Source organism: Oryctolagus cuniculus, chromosome 20 (genome assembly GCF_964237555.1).
Source record: "Oryctolagus cuniculus chromosome 20, mOryCun1.1, whole genome shotgun sequence".
In the NCBI taxonomy this organism is placed as follows: domain Eukaryota; kingdom Metazoa; phylum Chordata; class Mammalia; order Lagomorpha; family Leporidae; genus Oryctolagus; species Oryctolagus cuniculus.
Window position 1 is genome coordinate 20,274,739 of NC_091451.1, and position 14,553 is coordinate 20,289,291.

At 45.2% G+C, this 14,553-nt stretch overlaps 1 protein-coding gene and 1 pseudogene across 3 annotated transcripts in view; one reads left to right on the forward strand and one right to left on the reverse strand.

Moving 5' to 3' along the window:
* Nucleotides 1-14,553, forward strand: part of LIN52 (lin-52 DREAM MuvB core complex component) — a 116,692-nt gene that overhangs the window by 20,077 nt on the left and 82,062 nt on the right. The window contains exons 6-7 of one of the 3 annotated variants that reach the window (XR_011384923.1): nt 3,746-6,465; nt 6,496-7,538. The exons of the other annotated variants lie outside the window; for them this stretch is intronic. The gene's annotated coding sequence lies outside the window, so the exon portion shown is untranslated. Of the gene's footprint in view, nt 1-3,745; nt 6,466-6,495; nt 7,539-14,553 lie in introns of those variants that run through there. 3 annotated transcript variants of the gene reach the window in all.
* On the reverse strand, nt 7,602-8,080 carry LOC100342233 (ADP-ribosylation factor 1 pseudogene; annotated as a pseudogene).

The window sequence follows — 14,553 nt, forward strand, 5'->3', positions numbered from 1 at the left end:
TTGAAACAACAGGATAAATGATTCTCTTTATTTTTCAGTTCTCAGAGTAATGAGTCAATTCCTTTAAACATCAGTACAGTCTATTTTAATGGCTTTTCACAGAATCAAAGACGTGATAATTTTTTTGGTTTTGTTTTTTAATCTACAAGATTAGCCATTACTACCATTAATTGTTTGTATTTCTAGAAGTTAAGGTGTTGGGTGGAGATTTGAAGCTAACTAACCTAGCTACCTTAAATTGTATAATAGGAATTACTGTTTCTGCTGGATAAGTCCCATGAGCAACACTGAGATTTTCAAAATTATCTTCTAGTTCAAATTGCAGCCTCATTTCAACCTCTATAGCAAGTCTTTGTAGCTGGCTACAGTTTTCACTGACCATAGGAAAGTTAGCTGACATCAAGAAAATAGGCTTTAAAGGTAGAATTAGAAATAATTACATTGATATGTATTGGACTTCTGGGATACAGTCACTTTATTGTGTATAGCATATTTGCATAAAAACAAGATTTTTTTTTTGTCATCTACTCTAGGGGTTGGCTTTTACTTGACACCCTAATCTGGTACTTCAATGTCTCAATCCTCTTTCTTGCATTAATTGAGAGGATGACATGTATGAAAAATAAGCAGTAGGATCTCATGAATCCCCAAAGACCAGTTATCCTGTTTTCATGCAAATATCTACACTCTTAATGATGATGGAAAGAAAAAAAAATGCAAAAAATATTTGTCCTCTAAACATGATTGTTCGTCACATCCCAAGAGCGCTGTTAAATGTTAGTGTAGAGATCAGGTAAGCCCTTAGAGCTGATAGTAACTTGATTGTGTCTTTTGGAAGATGAAATTTACCCTTCGATGTGGTCCATGGTTATGCCTCACAACCCTTTTGATACACTGATTTTTGGAATGCATTTATAACCTCTCAAATGATAGGTGCCCCTTAGCTTGATTTGAGAAGTTAATTTATATGAAATTCCTTTGAAATATATAGAAGTAGTAAAACTTCTGCCCTTGTATATAAAGAATTCTATTTACATACATTTCCATCTAAGTTCAGTGTCCTTCCTTATTTACGAGAACTATTGTAGTCACTTTCTAACTGGTTACTCTTTCAGCTACCCCATTCCAGTTCATCTTGTTTACTACTGTGAGATTAGTTTCTCTACTACCATTTACTAGGGCTGGTGTTACGGTACACAGCAAGTTACAATACCATTTGCTTCTAAGTCATTGGTAGTACGTCATTACCCCCGTGATAATATTTAGATTCCTTAGCATGGCACTCAGAATCCTCTACATTGTGCCCTTACTTAATCTCTAGCCTTCATACTTACTTATCTGCTACAGAAGCACCACTACTATTCCCACTTGAAATACTTCGTCTGGAACACTTCCCCATCTCCTGAGTTCTGTTAATGCTATTCCTTTTTCTGAGAAAGCCCACTGTCAGTAGTCATCAGAATTTCTTTTTCATTCCTGATCTGAAAGTGAGCTCTCTCTCTCCTGGCCTTGTTAATTGCTCCTAGAGCTCTTTGTTTCATTTGTAAGACACTTTAACCATTCTTCAGGGAGATTTTTGGTATGTGTCTTACTCCTGGGATTGACTATAACATTTTGAAGTCCAGGGGCCAGCACTGTGGTGCAGTGAATTAACGCCCTTGGCCTGAAGCGCCAGCATCCCATATGGGCGCCAGTTCTAGTCCTGTCCTGTCTGCTTCTCTTCCGATCCAGCTCTCTGCTATGGCCTGGGAAAGCAGTAGAAGATGGCCCAAGTCCTTGGACCCCTGCACCCACGTGGGAGACGCAAAAGAAGCTCCTGGCTCCTGGCTTTAGATTGGCATGGCTCTGGCCGTCATGGCTGTCTAGGGAGTGAACCAGTGGATGGAAGACCTCTCTCTCTGCCTCTGCCTCTCTGTAACTCTGCCTGTCAAATAAATGCAACTAAATCTTAAAAAAAATTTTTTTTTGAAGTCCAAATTATATTTTTGGGCTGCCTTTGTAGCCCAAAGGGTACCTAGTAAATAGTAAGTGTGCAATGTGTACTTGCTGACTGAATTATCAACTGTTGATACCTTTAGATGAAATGACAGAATTTTTTAAAAATATTTATTTATTTATTCGAAAGGCATAGTTATGGAGAGGCAGAGGCAGAGAGAGAGGTCTTCTATCTGCTGGTTTATCTCCAGAAGGCCACAAAGGCCGGAGCTGAGCTGATCCAAAGCCAGGAGCCCAGAGTTTTCTTCCAGGTCTCCCATGCAGGTGCAGGGGCCCAAGCACTTGGGCCATCTTCTACTGCTTTCCCAGGCTACAGCAGAGAGCTAGATTGGAAGTGGAACAGCCAGGTCTTGAACCGACACCCATATGGGATGCCGCACTGCAGGTAGCAGCTTTACATGCTATACCACAGCCCTGGCCCCCAGTGACAGAACTTTTGTAATGAAATCCATCAGTTTAAAACTGAAAATAGGGGTATTTCTTGGGTTTGTTCTTTTTGTGATGTTGTAGTGATGAGAAATAGCATTTGAAGGTCATGTGATGTATGGAATTTTCTCTTATCACGGTGAATGATTAACCACACAAAGTAAATATAATGTGACTCTTGTTGATAATAATTTGGTTTTACTTCCTACTTGAATTCTACTCTGTCACTATTATGACCTAGGCATGATTCTGATTTTGCCCTGTGGGTCAAGCAACAGAATATTGCTTCTTTTATTCTTTTTTTTTTTTGCTTCTTTTATTCTTAAGACCTATTGAATATCGATTCTCAGCTTTTCTTACCCTTATCTGACTTTTTCCCTTGTCTGAAGGTTATAAACCTTTTTAAGAGTCATGCAAATAACCTTCTTACTGATTATCTTGAAAATAGTTTAAAATAGAGTGTGAAAACTGGGCAAGAAGAGGATTATGTCATATGAAAGTAGGGCAAAACTTAGGACTCTGATACATTTGCTCTTCCTTTTTTATAATAGTTTGGAGATGTAATTTACATACCCTTTAGTTTACCTATTTATACTGTGCAATTCAATGGTTTTATAGTCACAGAAGTGTGCAGCTGTTACCCCAAAAGGAATTCATACCCATTAGCAGTCATCCCATTTCTCTCCATACTCAGGGCTTGGCCGCTCGTAGTCTACTGTGTGTGTCTCTGAATTTAAATGAAGTGTGCCTAGTCTGACATTGCATACATGACATGAATCATACACTGTGTGTCTGTTGTGACTAGGTTCTTTCACTTAATGCAATGTTACCAATGCTCAATTATGTTTTAGCTTCAGTTATATTATGCTTTATTTCTTTTAGTAGCTGAATAATATTCCATTGTAAGCTATATCACAATGCATTTATCCATCAGTTGATGGACATTTGCATAGTTTACACTGTTTGGCTAGTAAGAATAGTGTTGCCGTGAACATTCATGTACAATTTCTGGGTCATGTAGTAACTCTATATCTGACCTTTTGAGAAACCATCAGACTGTTTTCCAAATTGGCTGAAACATTTTACATTCCTGTCAGCAGTGTATGATGGTTCAAGTTTTGCCACAACTTTGACTATATTTGTTACTGTTCCTTTAAAAAAATTAATAGTATCTCATTGTGCTTTAGATGCCCATTTGCCTAATAATGATGTTGAGCATGTTTTCATCACTTACTGGCCAGGTGTTTATCTTCTTTTGAGAACTGCCTGTTCAGATCCTTTGCCTGTTTTTTTAAAAAGATTTATTTATTTATTTATTTGAAAGTTGGAGTTACACAGAGAGAAGAGGCAGAGAGAGAGAGAGAAAGAGACACTCCCTAGTTGGCCACAACAACTGGAGCTGCCCCGATCTGAAGCCAGGAGCCAGGAGCTTCTTCCAGATCTCCCACACGGGTTTATCTCTGGCCATTGCAGCCAGTTGGGGAGTGAACCAGTGGATGGAAGACCTCTCTCTCTCTCTCTCTCTCTCTGCCTCTCCTCTCTCTCTGTAACTCTGACTTTCAAATAAATAAATAAATCTTAAAAATACATAAATATATGACTGATTTCTTTTATGAGTTTTATAGTTTTAGCTTTTATATTTGGATCTTTGATTCACTTTAACTTTTACATAAAACATGAGCTAGGGATTCTTGGCATTCTTGTTGAAAATTAACTGACCATAAATGTGAGAGTTTATTTCTGGAATCTCAATTCTGTTTCATTTATCTGTATGTGTATTTTTTTTTTTTTTTTTTTTTTTGGACAGGCAGAGTGGACAGTGAGAGAGAGAGAGAGAAAGGTCTTCCTTTTGCCGTTGGTTCACCCTCCAATGGCCGCCACAGCTGGCGCGCTGCAGCCAGCGCACCGCGCTGATCCGATGGCAGGAGCCAGGTACTTCTCCTGGTCTCCCATGGGGTGCAGGGCCCAAGCACTTGGGCCATCCTCCACTGCCTTCCCGGGCCACAGCAGAGAGCTGGCCTGGAAGAGGGGCAACCGGGACAGAATCCGGCACCCCGACCAGGACTAGAACCCGGTGTGCCGGCGCCGCTAGGTGGAGGATTAGCCTATTGAGCCGCGGTGCCGGCCCTGTATGTGTATTCTTTTAATCTAAAGATTTATTTATTTATTTGAAACACAGAAAAAGGAGGGGGAAAGAGATTTTCCAGTCGCTGGTTCATACCCCAGCTAGCCACAATGTTCAGGGCTGGGCCAGGCTGAAGCCAGAATCCAGGTGCTTCATCTGGGTCTCCCACATGGGTAGCAGGAGCCCAGGTACTTGGGCCATCCACTACTGCTTTCCCAGGCACATTAGCAGAGAGCTGGATTGGAAATTTGAAATGTCTAGGAAACAAACTGGCACCCATGTGGGATATAGGCATTGCAAGTGGTGGCTTAATCTGCTCTGTGCCACAGTGCTGACCCTGTGTGCATATTCTCAGACCATTCCCTCACTATCTTGATTACTGTAGCTTTGTGGTAAGTCTTAAAATTGGGATATGTGATGTGTGAATTTTCCAGCTTAGTTCTTTTTCAAGATTGTTTTGGCTATTCTAGGTCCCTTCAATTTCTTTATAAATTTTATCTTGTCAGTTGCTACAAAGAATATATAATTTGGGGAATGCTGCCATCAAAATAATATTAAGACAATCTACAAACATGGTATATCTGTCCATTTATTTAGATCTTCTTTAATTTCTTAAAGATATTAAATCCAGGATGAACCTTTGAACAATTAGGATACCAATTGAGATTCCCTTATCAGAGTACCTGGGTATGATGTGAGCTACACTCCTGACTCCAGTTTCCTGCTAGCGCGCATCCTGGGAGAGAGTGGTGATGGCTTTAGTATTTGGGTTCCTGCCACCCACTTGGAGACTTGGATTGGGTTTCTGATTCCTGGCTTCTTCTAGCTGGTGCGTGGTGTATTTAGGGAGTGAGTTGGTAGATGGCAGTGCTCTTTGTATTGTCAGGCTCTTTCTGCCTCTCAAATAAAAATTAAAGGAAAAAATTAATGCTGCTAATGTTTTGTGGTTTTCTTTTTTTAAAAAAATTATTTATTTGAAAGCCAGAGTGACAGAGAGGGAGAGACAGAGAAATACCTTCCATCTGTTGGTTACTTCCTAAATGGCCGCAACAGCTAGGTCTGGGCCAGTTGGAAGCCAGGAGCCAGGAACTCCATCCTGGTCTCCCACATGGGTGGCAGGGACCCAGGTACTGGGGCCATCCTCTGCTGCCTTTGTAGATTCATTAGGAAGAAGCCTGATCAGAAGCAGAGAAGCCAGGACTCAAACCAGAACTCTACACAGGGTGCTGGCGTTGCAGGGGGCAACTTTACTTGCTGTGTGACAACAGTAGCCCCAGTTTTCTCTTTTTCAATAAAGACTTTTTATTCTAATAGCTACAATTATAGTGCTTGTTTGTCAAAATGAAAACTGAAAACTAATATGCAAAACAGTTGATTACTCACTAATCATATATTGAAAGCAGTAAGCAGTCCCAGACACCGAACAAGAGTTCTGAGGTATTCTCCGGGATAAATTAAAAAGTTCCAGTTCTTGGGTGTTTATGATGGCAGATCAGACCCTTGTACTCTGAGGGAGAAAAAGCTATTTTCATACATAGAGATGGGGGTGCTTCCATGGGGTTTGGCTCTGGAACTGGCCATCTCCCAGCTCTTCTGGCGAGACCCCTGACATCCTGCCAACGTGTCTGAGCAAGAATGTGAGCAAGTGGGTGCTGGGAACCACAGGCTGTGCTCTGGCCACACACTTCCCAAGGGGCCTGAGGGGAAGAGTAGCACTCGGTGGCCACCCAGCCCACCCCTCTGGTGTCAGTGTGAGCACAAGTACAGGCACAATGCTGTGGGATTCAGGGTGGCTCAAAGACAAGTAAGCCACGGGCATCTCTACTGTAGGCACACAGAAACGGTTGCAGTTGGTTTTGTCACCATTTCTCGTGTTCCTGTAGGCAGGCAGATGATCCAATCAGTAGATCAGCACTCAGGCCAGTATTGCCAAGCCTACACTAAGAAAGGCCAGTACTGCCAAGCCTACACTAAGAAGTCTCCCTGCTATGTTCCCTTCCCCTTCCCCTTCCGACAGACAGAGTTAGACAGTGAGAGAGAGACAGAGAGAAAGGTCGTCCCTCCATTGGTTCACCCCCCCAAATGGTCGCGACGGCTGGAGCTACGCCGATCCAAAGCCAAGAGCCAGGTGCTTCCTCCTGGTCTCCCAAGTGGGTGCAGGGGCCAAGCACTTGGGCCATCCTCCACTGCCCTCCCGGGCCACAGCAGAGAGCTGGACTGGAAGAGGAGCAACCGGAACTAGAACCCGGTGCCCATTTGAGATGCTGGCGCCGCAGGCAGAGGATTAACCAAGTGAGCCATGGCACTGGCCCCCCTGCTATGTTCTCAAGTACTCTCCTTATCTTGTATTTTTTAAGTTAAAAAAAAAAATTCCCTGAATTCAAGTTAAAAACCAATCACCAGACTGATCTCAGTAGATCCACTATGCAGAGGTGAGTTTGGATCTCTCTCTTTTTTTAAAAAAAATATTTATTTGCAAGTCAGTTACACGGAGAGAGGAGAGGCAGAGAGAGAGAGAGATCTTCCATCCGCTGGTTCACTCCCCAGTTGGCTGCAACGGATCCAAAGCCAGGAGCCAGGAGCTTCTTCCGGGTCTCCCACGCGGGTGCAGGAGCCCAAGGATACTGCTTTCCCTGGCCAAAGCAGGGAGCTGGATTAGAAGTGGAGCAGCTGGGACACGACCCGGCGCCCATGTGGGATGCCGGTGTTTCAGGCCACGGCATTACCCCGCTGCGCCACAGTTTGGCTCTTAATTTAACCCAGTGAGGGGCTCCTGGAGGCCCGGCGTCAATGCGCCCAAATCCCTTCTCCGTACCCAACAGGACGTTTTCTTTTTGCAATGAAAAAAAAAAAAATAAGAGGAATACTGGGTACCAGAAACTGCTTCAGTGGAAACAAACTATTTACATTAAGTAAAAACCTGGCTGCCTCTGGATAGCGTGGTGCGCTGCACCCTGCGTCCAGCCTATGGCGACAAGCAGAGGAAGGCGGGGGCGGAGAGGGGTCAGCGGACGCGGGCAGGGATGCGCCTTCGCGTCTGGCTCTGGGGCTGACTGCACAGCTAGTCCAGCCCTTCGGAGAGCCGTCCCTGCTGGTGCTGCAGTGTACCAGTCCTGTGGCGGAGGGACTGTGGCCCCGGCTCGTCTGTGATTGCAGACGCGGTCTTGGCGTTCGGGAGGCCCTGCTTGTTGGCAAACACCAGCAGGGCCGCGTCTCGGAGCTCCTCCCGCACCTCATGCACACGCTCTCGGTCATTGCTGGCCACCGCAAAGAGTAAGGCTTGGGTGTTCCGGAAGTAGTGGTGCCGCAGCGGCCGAATCTGGGCCTGGCCGCCCACGCCCCACACGTGGGGCTGACGCTCGTGTGCTCCACAGTCCCCACGTTGAAGCCCACTGTGGGGAGGTGGTCACAGTTTCCCCGAGCTTCTGCTTGTCCGGCATCGTCGTCTTCCCCGCAGCATCCAGGCCCGCCACGAGGGGACACATTTCCTTTCCGCCGAAAAGGCCCTTAGGGGTTTGCGAAGACGTTCCCCATGTCTGTGGGCGACTGGAACCTACAACGGCCACGGAGACCCACGGGCAGCCGCTCTGAGCCAGGCATTGGTTTCGTTTCCGCAAGATGGCGGCTCTGATGGCGGTTCCCTCAGCATGTGCTGCCGCCCCCGGGCACACCCTGCTTGTAGTTTTCTTACCATACCTGTTATACTCTATGTGTTAAATTTATTCCTAAATACCCCATCTTTTAATATTACTATAAATGGAATTGTTCTGTTATTACTTTGTAATTTATTTGAGAGACAGAGTTCCCATCTGCTGGTTCACTTCCAAGATGCCCACAGTAGCCAAGGGCTGAAGCCACCAGAGCTAGGAACGCAATCCGGGGCTTCCACAGAAGGTAGCAGGAACCCAACCTCTTGAGTCATCACCGCTGGCTCCCAGGAGCTGGGTTAGCAGAGAGCTGGATCAGGAATCTAACCTAGGTACTCTGATACGCAATGTGAATGTCCTAAACGGTATGTGTTAGGCCACAGACTTGGTCCTGAAATTGTTTTGATTTCATTTTCATTTAACTCGTTGTCAAGAAATTCAGTTAATTTTTGTATATTGATCATATGTTCTGTAACTTTGCTGGGTTTGTTTATTCTAATCATATATTAGTATCTTATGATCTATATATGGAATTATTGGCAAATAGAGAGGGTTCTACTTCATTTCCAATCTGGATACCTTTGTTTTTTTTTTTTTTAAATCTATTTTTTTTTGATTTTGAGAGACAAGAGAGAACTCTCATCCACTAACTCATTCTCTAAATGCCTGCAACAGTTAGGATTGGGCCAAAGCCAGGCCACATGTGTGGCAAGAACTCAGCCATAAGAGTTACCATAGATGCTGTCTCCTAGGTTCTGTGTTAGCAGGAAGCTGGAGTCAGGACCCAGGCCCTATGATGCCTTAACAGCCAGGCCATTTTAGTTTTCTTACTTTACTATCCTGAATAGCAGTTCCAGTGTAGAGTTGGATTGAAGAGGCAGGAGTGGACATCTTGTCTTCCTGTTCTTAGGAGGAAAGCATTACATATGGTGTTATGTGTAGGCTTTAAAAAAAGAGATTTATTTGAAAGACAGAGTTATAGAGAGGGAGAGGCAGAGAAGAAGAGATCTTCCATCTTCTGGTTCACTCCCCAAAAGGCCACAACGGCCAGGGCTCGGCCAGGTCAAAATCAGGAGCCAGGAGCTTCATCTGCGTCTCTGTGGTTGCAGGGGCTCAAGCACTTTGACCATCTTCTGCTGCTTTTTCCCAAGACATTAGCAGAGAGCTGGATTGAAATTGGAGCAGCCAGGACTCAAACTGGCACCCATATGGCATGTTGGGGCTGCAGGCTGTGGCTTAACCCACTGCACTGCAGCTCCAGCCACATCTTCAGGCTTTTTTATAGGTGCCCTTTTATGTAAATATGACCACACTGAGTATATTACTTTCTAAAGAAGCTTTAAAGAGTTTAGCTTGCTTTGATATATGCAGTTGTTTCTGCAAATTTTTTTTAAAGATTTATTTATTTGAGAGTTACAATGAGAGAGAGGGAGAGACGGAGAGAGAAAGAGACCTTACCTTCCATCTGCTGGTTCACTCCCCAGCTGGCCATAATGGCAAGGGCTGGGCCAGACTGAAGCCAGGAGCTTCTTGCAGCTTTCCCACGTGAGTGCGGGGGCCCAAGCACTTTGGCCATCTTCTGTTGCCTTTCCATGTCCATTAGCAGGTAGCCGGATCAGAAGTGGAACAGCCGGAACACACAAACCAGTGTCCCTATGGGATGCCAGCATTGTAGGTGGCAGCTTAACTTGCAAAACCATAACACTGGCCCTGCTTCTGCTGATTTATAATCCTGTACGTTCATTTAGACGTTTCAGTGGGGCCATCATTTGACTGAGTTTAACCACTTATACTTTTTTAAAAGCAACATTTTATTGTAAAAAGATTGAGAGTTCCCCATTCATCGACACAGATGAAGTCGTCTGTTTCAGAAACTGTACAACTTTCTTTGGTGGTAGTACCAAAGACAAACTTAGGCTTCCAAGTTAGCCTGTGCTATAGTAGACTTCTCTACCCTCTAGGCTTACAATTTTCGAAAAAGCAGCTACTTGTATTTAGAAATTATTTCTCATTTGGCTAAAATTCTGCAGAATAATTAGCTCTGTTTTTTTTTTTTTTAATTTTAGTATATGAAGGATTGAGGGAGAAAATAGCTCCAACTCTTTTTTTTTTTTTTTTTTTTTGACAGGCAGAGTGGATAGTGAGAGAGAGAGACAGAGAGAAAAGTCTTCCTTTTTGCCGTTGGTTCACCCTCCAATGGCTGCCACGGCTGGCGCGCTGCGGCCGGCGCACTGCGCTGATCCGATGGCAGGAGCCAGGTGCTTCTCCTGGTCTCCCATGGGGTACAGGGCCCAAGCACTTGGGCCATCCTCCACTGCACTCCCTGGCCACAGCAGAGAGCTGGCCTGGAAGAGGGGCAACCAGAACAGAATCCGGTGCCCCGACTGGGACTAGAAGCCGGTGTGCCGGCGCCGCAAGGTGGAGGATTAGCCTGTTGAGCCGCGGCGCTGGCCAGCTCCAACTCTTATACCTTGGATATTCTTTGTGGCCTGGCACGATGGTAATTTTTCTGGATTCCATTATAAGGCCTGTTCAGTGCTACTTCTCTGTATAACAGTTAAATCAACAGCCCTTGCCTGATGGACAAGAATCATCCAGCCTTTAACCTCTAGGTGGCAGCATAAGTCTTACTGTACTACTAGTTTTTCCTCTCTTGAACTGGATTTCTGATTTAAGTAATACAATTATTGTGATTTTCCCAGATTGCTTTCCTAACTTGATGATGATTTTTTTTTTTTTTTTTTTTTTTTTTTAGTTTTTGAAAGTCAGTGTTATATATAGAGAGAGGGAGGCAGAGAGATCTTTCATTCACAGGTTCTCTCCTGAAATGGCCGAAATGACTGGGACTGTGCCAGGCTGAAGCCAGGAGCGTCATCTGGGTCTCCCACGAGGGTGGCAGGGGCCCAAGCACTGGGGCCATCTTCTGCTGCTTTTCCAGGACATTAACAGAGAGCTGGATTGGAAGCAGAGCAGCCAGGATTCCAACTGGCCATCAAATGGGATGCTTGGTGTCACTGGTGATAGCTTTACCCCCTGTGCTTTAACGCTGGCCCCTCGATTTTATTTTTAAAGATTTATTTATTTATTTGAAAGAATTATGGAGATAGACAAAGAGATCTTCCACCTGCTTATATACTCCCCAGATGGCTGTAATGGCCAGGGCTGGGCAGGGCTGAAGTAGGAGCCAGGAGCCTCGTCCTGTATTCTACATAGGTGCAGGAGCCCAAGCACCTGGGCCATCCTCCGCTGCCCCTGCCAGACCAGCAGCAGGGAGCTGAGTTGGAAGCAGAGCAGAGTGAGACATGAACTGGCGCCCACATGGGATGCTGGTTGTGTAGGCAGCAGCCCCACTGCTGTACCACAACGTTGGCCCCACTTTGCTTGATTTTTACACTTTTTTTTTTAAAGATTTATTTATTTATTTGAAAGGCAGAGTTACAGAGAGGCAGAGGCAGAGAGAAAGGTATCTTCCATGTGGTGCTTCACTCCTTAAATGGCTACACTGGCCAGAGCTGGGCCGATCTGAAGCCAGGAGCCAGAAGCTTCTTCCTGGTCTCCCACATGGGTGGAGAGGCCCAAGGACTTGGGCCATCTTCTGCTGCTTTCCCAGGTCATAGCAGAGAGCTGGATCAGAAGTGGAGCAGTTGGGATTTGAACTGGTGCCTTATATGGGATGCCAGCACTACAGACTGGGGCTTTAACCCTCTGCGCCACAGCGCTGGCCTCTACACTTTTGTTTTCCTTTTCATCATTCTGTCTTTTTCTTTAACATTTCCTGTTGATGCCCTGGGTCCTTTCATTTCTCTCTGGTCAAAAAGTTGCTTTTAATTAAGGAGATAGTCCATTTAATTCAACAGTTTGCATACCTGGTTATAAAACCGTCAAAGTGGATTCAATTCTCTCATCTAGTCACTTACCTGTGGCTGGTGTCCTCAAAATCTGTTGGTTATCATGTGATATTAGATAATGCCATATTAAATTAAGCAGGAATGTTAGCTTAAATTGATAAAATAGGGCCACTAATGCACCTGGGAAGGCAGTGGATGATAGCCCAAGTACTTGGGTTCTTGTCACCCACTTATAAAACCTGGATGGGCCGGCGCCGCGGCTCACTAGGCTAATCCTCCGCCTTGTGGCGCCAGCACACCGGGTTCTAGTCCCAGTCGGGGCGCCGAATTCTTTTCCGGTTGCCCCTCTTCCAGGCCAGCTCTCTGCTGTTGCCAGGGAGTGCAGTGGAAGATGGCCCAAGTGCTTGGGCCCTGCACCCCATGGGAGACCAGGATAAGTACCTGGCTCCTGCCATCGGATCAGCACGGTGCGCTGGCCGCAGCGTGCCGGCCGCGGCGGCCATTGGAGGGTGAACCAACGGCAAAAAGAAGACCTTTCTCTCTGTCTCTCTCTCTCACTGTCCACTCTGCCTGTCAAAAAACAAAACAAAAAATAAAATAAAATAAAATAAAATAAAATAAAATAAAATAAATAAAAAGCCTGGATGGGGTTCTCAGCTCCTGGCTTCAACCTGGGCGAGCCTTGGCTATTGCCGGCATTTGAGGAATGAACCAGTAGACAGAAAACCAATTTTTTTTTTCTTTCTCGTTCCCTCTGTCACTCTCTTTCAAATAAAATTTTCTTTAAAGATTTATTTTTATTTATTTGAAAGAGTTACAGAGAAAGGGAAATTGAAGGCTTCCATCCACTGGTTCACTCCCCAAATGGCCTCAACTGGGATCAACCCAGTTGAGGGATTAGAGAGCTGGGCTGATCCAAAGCCAAGAGCCAGGAGCTTCTTCCAAGTCTTCAAATAGGTACAGGGGCCCAAGGCTTTGGGCCATCTTTGCTGCTTTTCTCAGGACATTAACAGGAAGCAGGATCAGAAATGGAGCAGATGGCAGTGGAACCAATGCCCATATGGGATGCTGGTGTTGCAGACGGCAACTCAAATAAAATTTTAAATTGGTGAAATAAACTTGGACTAATTAATCCCTTGAGAATAATCTCATTGTTTTTATAATAAAGTTTACAGGCCGGCGCCACGGCTCACTAGGCTAATCCTCCACCTTGCGGCACCGGCACACCAGGTTCTAGTCCCGGTCGGGGTGCCGGATTCTGTCCCAGTTGCCGCTCTTCCAGGCCAGCCCTCTGCTGTGGCCAGGGAAGTGCAGTGGAAGATGGCCCTGCACCCCATGGGAGACCAGGAGAAGCACCTGGCTCCTGCCATCGGATCAGCGCGGTGCGCCGACCGCAGCGCGCCGGCCACGGCGGCCATTGGAGGGTGAACCAACGGCAAAAAGGAAGACTTTTCTCTCTGTCTCTCTCTCACTGTCCACTCTGCCTGTCAAAAAAAAAAAAAAAAAAAAAAAAAAGAAGTTTACAAATACTTAGCCATTTTTAGTGATGACAATGAAGTCTCCTGTCAACTATTGAGTTGCTGTCAAGTATTTGAATTACTAATTCATACAAGACCCTGTAGTGATAGGAAGATGAGTATGACATAATTACTGCCCTTGTGCACTTTAAAATCTAGTGGGAAAGGGAGATAAGACAAGTACATTATTCTTTTTTTTTTTTTTTAAAGATTTTATTTATTTGCTTGAGAGGTAGAGTTATAGACAGAGAGGTCTTCCATCTTCTGGTTCACTCTCCAGATGGCAACCGTAACAGCCGGATCTGAGCTCGATCTGAAGCCAGAAGCCAGGAGCTTTCTCTGGGTCTCCCACATGGGTGCAGGGCCCAAGCATTTGGGCCATCTCCCACTGTTTCCCAGGCCATAGCAGAGAGCTGGTTGGAAGAGGAGCATCCGGGAATAGAACCAGTGCCCATATAGGATGCCAGCACCACAGGTGGCGGCTTAGCCCACTATGCCACAGCGCTGGCCCCAAGTAAATGATTCTTCATGGAAAATAGAGGAGATATGCTTCCTAAGAATTCAGAGAACTGTATAGGTAGAGGAGAAGAGGGCACTTGCTTGAGGTTGCTTTAAGAATGGCAGATAACTTTCATTTTGTTTATCACCAATCAGGGTTACCTAGGACCTTTGAATTGAAAAGGATTTTGAGAAGGGGCTTCAGAGAAGTTAATTAGTGGTGTTTGTTATGAACAGGAAAATGGGTATGGTAACATTTACTATTTCCAGAACACTGAAAAACAGACCTTAAAGAACCCATAGGATATTGGTGAGTGGAAGTGGGAAGGGAGCATATCCCAGGTGGAATGAACGTAGGAGCAAAGCAGAATTTGAAAGCAGTAGCTGTGCTGAAGGAACCATGTTGTGATAGGATCTGGGTTACAGTATAGCTGAAGAATCCCAGGTTATAGTAGGGGCAATAAGGACAAAGACCAGGAAGGAGACAGGGGCCAGAC